Below are 4979 nucleotides of genomic sequence, written 5' to 3' on the forward strand. Positions count from 1 at the left end.
CAAACAATCCGCCCGCCTCGGCCTCCCAGAGAGCTAGGATCACAGTTTTTCTTAATCTGGAAAATTTACTCATTCTTCAAGCTCCAGCTCAAATTTCTTCCTTCTTTGAAGCTTTCTGCATTGGAGCCACACACAGTCAGATGACTCCTCTTCTATAATACTTCAAGTGTCTTTCATTTATACTTTTATTATTGTATTCGCCGCATTGTATTATGATGATTTCATGTCTCTGCCCTTCCTATAAGCTACTCCAGGGCAGAAACTATGTCTTATTTGTCTTCATCACCCATAGCACCTAGAACAAATTTGTCAGATAAGTGCTCACTGAAAGTCTGTCAAATAATCATTCACTCATTCATTCCACAAATATTTATTGAACATCTCTGTATGCCAGGCACTGTTCTAGATGTTGCAGATACATTGGTGAAAGAGACAGACCAAGTCCCTTCTCTTATGGAACTTGAATTTTAATAGGGAGAGACATAAAATACACTAGTAAACAAACAAATACGATATTATCTGACAGCAGTAAGTGCAGTGAAGAAACAACAGGATAATGAAATACAGAGTATCATGGTTTATATTTTTAAAATAGATTTCTGGCTTCTGCGAGCCAAATGGATTATGGGAGTAGGAGTGGAAGCTGGGCAATCAGTTAGGCTATCACAATAATCTGAGCAAGAGATAATGGTGGTTTGGACTAAAGTGGTGGTCAGGGGGCAGAGATTTAGTATATACTTAGAAAGTGGAGCCGTCACTACTTGCCAGTGGGGGGAGGGGAGGAGAGCTGGGGAGAGAGGGAAGAAGAAGAATAGGAAGAGGAAGAAGAAGAAGAAAAGAAAAGAGAGTTTTGTTTGGACACAAATTTGAGATGCTTATTTGAAATGAATAAAACACGGGTAGCTTTTGGTGGTCTGGCTTCATTACCCTTTGTTTATTGTTCTCTGATATTTGGGAGCAGAGGTGAGTGAAGAAGCATTCTAACAGCTAAAATTTCACTGTGGCATTAAAGTTGCTAGAGCTTGCCTGGGTTTTTCTTATATTCTACCCTTTGCAAATGTTAGATGGAGACAAGATGTTTGCCCCTCTCCTTCCTTATTCAGTTTACAAAGTAAACCAACCCACACACCTGGCCCTTAACAAGGGCTGTGCAGGTCTGTGAAGGTTAGTAACAGTTGCAGACAGATTGACTTGGCTAGGAGAAGTCAACTGGTGGGTGGCAGGGGGATTCATCAGGGCCAAATATGAATGTTAGTTTCCCCAGTATATATGAGAATTTGCTGGTAGCAAAAGATTCTTCGAAGTAAGACACTGGTAAACAGTAAGGATGATTGTTCAGCATTGGGTTTGGCCTTATTTTGAAACATTAGGCCCTAGAGTTTGGATACCAGCCCAGTGAGGCCACTGGCAAAAGCTACTAGTGCAGATTCAGGATTTTTAAATTTCTGGAACTCTAGGCTATATTCTAGGAGACTGCTGCCAAGTTGGGGCTGGCCAGAGAGCTCCGCCTTTTCTGCCATAGAAAATAACTGCTTTTTTAAAAGAATAAATCCTTAAAAGGAAATGGTTTATTCGCTGTAATCTCTTGTCTAGTTTCAGGAAGGGGTTAAATTTGGCTTTGATTAGCAGCGGGTTTGGATGCAGTTATCATAATTTGTGTCCAGAAAAATCAGAAAAGCTATTTCTTCTCAAAGCCATCTCCTCAAAAGATCCTATTTCAATGTTGGCCCTTCTTCTCCTGGGGTGCTGGAAGCTTTTTTGGTGTCTGGTATTGTATCGGTAAGTTAATTGCTGGTTCACAATTGTTTGTGGTTAAGTCCCTAGAATTAGAATTTTTATTCTGATTTACCTTCAGGCTGACAAGTAGCAGATAGAATGAGTTCACTGTTTCCCATCCATAAGGCAGAGTACATAATGCAGATTTGTGGGAAGCAGTTGAGAGCAGGCATTAAAAATAGTAAATTATATTAATAAGCAAAGCTTTTCCAACTCCACCCTCTTGACTCTTGGGATGAAGCTGATAAACAACCACCCATGTTCTTTTTTTGGCCCCGAACACATGGAACCAGCAGAGTGAACATCTTGCTGTTCTGTGCACACTTTCCAACCTTTTTTTACTTGCCCCTAACTCAGACTTACTTGGATTTCAAATGTGAACAACAGAGTCTAATGGAATTTACTGTTTGTGATTTTTTAAACAAATGGTTGTTAAGAAACATCTGGTGGCAGTTAATAAAGTTCCTCCTGTGTGCGTGTGTGTTGTGGGGGAGATGTCTTAAGTTCTTAAGTTGTAAGGTTCATTGCCAGATTCAGATCTTATTCTTATTACGTCGGGTTCTAGAAGTTTTTTTAATTGCATATTTTAGAAAATGAAATGTAGAGTAATTTCCTTTTTTCTTTTCTCCTTGTTTACAAGAAAAACATGACTGTTTTACCACCGTTCAGACTTAATAGACAATCAATCACAGTTTAGCAGTATTCTTTGTTACATTGGCCTATGGCAAAGAATTTTAGGGGTTGACAAGATCTTAATTATTTAGTCCAGTTATTTCTGGGGGGAGGGTGAGTAATGTGCTCTTCATATTGGACAGGATAGTTCTTCATTGTGTTTATCTGTCCTGGGCATTGCTAGATGTTTAGCATTCCTAGCTTTCACTACGAGCCCTGCAATACACCTCTGCCAATCATTTGCCAAGCAAAATCGCCTGTGTACCTTGCCAAATACCCCTCTGAGAGTAGTGCTGCCTTGAGGTTGAGAACTACTGATCTAGTTTAAACCCCTCATATTTCAGAGGGGGAAACTGAGGACCAGAGGAATCTGCTCAAGGTTACACAACTATTGCCAAAACTGGACTGAAACCCAGCTTTTCTGAGTTCTAGACTAGTGTCCTTTCATGGAATATATTTTGAGAGACCCATTATAATACTTTTTTTTTTTTTTTTAGAGACAGAATCTCATTCTGTTGCCCAGGCCGGAGTGCAGTGCCGTGATCATAGCTCACTGCAGCCTTATGCCCCTGGGCTCCAGTGATCCTCCCACTTTAGCCTCCTGAGTAGATAAGGCAACAGGTGCATGCCACCATGCCCAGCTAATTTAAATTTTGTAGAGATGGGGTCTTGCTATGTTGGCCAGGCTGGTTTCAAAGTCCTGGCCTCAAGTGGTCCTCCTTCCTTGGCCTCCCAAAGTGCTGGGATTACAGGCATAAGCCACCATGCGTAGCCTTATTTAAATACTTTTATACTAATGTTTTTGTGCTCTTAGAGCTTTTTGACTGGTGAGATGGTCTTATTAGGTATAAATATGATCAAAAGGTGGTAGAATATAGAATTTAACTAAAGAATAATGTACTCCAGTTTTTATTCAAGAAATTTATTGTATGTCTGCTGTGTGGCAGTCTGGGAAAATGGTACCTCCCATAAAACTCTACTTCTGAAATAATATAAATGGGAGGGGGTGTTGATATAAGGGAAGTTACTTTTTTTTTTTTTTTTTGGGCTAGAGTGCCGTGGCATCATCCTAGCTCACAGCAACCTCAGACTCCTGGGCTCAAGCGATCCTCCTGCCTCAGCCTCCTGAGTAGCTGGGACTACAGACATGCACCACCATGCCCGGCTAATTTTTTCTATATATATATTTTTAGTTGTCCAGCTGATTTCTTTCTATTTTTAGTAGAGATGGGGGTCTTGCTCTTGCTCAGGCTAATCTTGAACTCCTGACCTTGAGCAATCCACCTGCCTCGGCCTCCCAGAGTGCTAGGATTACAGGCGTGAGCCACTGCACCCGGCCAAGGGGAATTACTTAAGGATCTAGAGGGTGACCATTTTCTTAAGTTGCAATCTATTTGATCAGCTCTAGTTGTAGCCGGCGCTGCTCTGTTGCCTGGAATTGCTGGGCCGAGCAGCATGACGTCTGCCCTGGAGAACTGCATCAACCAAACTGTGGATGTTATTACTTCTGATGGGGAAATGATTGTGGGAACACTGAAAGGTTTTGACCAGACCATTAATTTGGTTTTGGACGAAAACCATGAACAAGTATTCAGGTCTTCACAGGGAGTAGAGCAAGTGCTACTAGGATCGTATGTGGTAAGAGGTGACAGTGTTACAGTCATTGGAGAAATTGTTGAAGAGACAGATTCTGTACTTGATTGGGGAATATTCGAGCAGAACCTCTAAACTCTGTAGCACGCTGAAGAAAAACTACATACTTGGGCACCTGTTACAGAAACTGATTATTCTGAGGATGATGTGTGGAATTTTTCTGAACATGTCATTGTGGATTTTGACCCCATATCGATTCATCGTAATATGTAAATTAAAATATTTCTACATTTTATTGAAAAAAACTTTTTTTTGCCTAACTCATAGGTTTGGCAGCTTGGTTTTATTTTTCTATTAAATAGAGTGAAAATATCATAATCATTTTGAAAACTTAGAAAAAATCAGTACTCTGTGACATTTTAATATTTGTGGAAAACTGGTGGAAAAGAGAAATTTGTGTGCTATACAAATCAAACATACAAATAACATCAGTGGTACAGGATATATATGTTTCTTTCCCTGGTTTTGAGAAAGTCACGGGAAGGTAAATCGCGTTTTCTGCAGTTATCCGAATCATCGGCATGTGCCCCACGGCTCTGCTGGTGCTTTGCCAGGGCTTTTGCTCCCTAGTACTTAGGGGAATGGGTAGCATAAAAATGTGTTCGGTTGAGAAAATGGAAAATGCTGTCAGAGTTTTAATAGACTGGGCCAAAAACTGAGACTTGAATATTAAGGCTGACTGGGAAAGGTAGGATTGATGGGGAGGATATTGTTAAAATCTTTGGATGCCCATTAGATTAGATAGGAAAGAAATATGAACATATTACTGTTGAATTTTACAGACAGTATATAATCTGAAAAAATTCCATGTAGTCCTAAAAGCCATTGTAGCTTTTAATTTTGAAGAATTGGAGGATTTCTATTATTAAAGGAGTTTT

The 4979-nt window shown here is 40.1% G+C and overlaps 1 protein-coding gene and 1 pseudogene across 1 annotated transcript in view; both read left to right on the forward strand.

Annotated features, from left to right (window-relative positions):
* Positions 1-4979, forward strand: part of OPHN1 (oligophrenin 1) — a 427039-nt gene that overhangs the window by 51502 nt on the left and 370558 nt on the right. The gene's annotated exons all lie outside the window — the stretch shown is intronic.
* LOC105809403 lies at positions 3904-4176 on the forward strand (annotated as a pseudogene).

The sequence above is a fragment of the Propithecus coquereli genome, unplaced genomic scaffold (assembly GCF_000956105.1).
Source record: "Propithecus coquereli isolate 6110/MARCELLA unplaced genomic scaffold, Pcoq_1.0 Scaffold101, whole genome shotgun sequence".
Classification (NCBI taxonomy): Eukaryota; Metazoa; Chordata; class Mammalia; order Primates; family Indriidae; genus Propithecus; species Propithecus coquereli.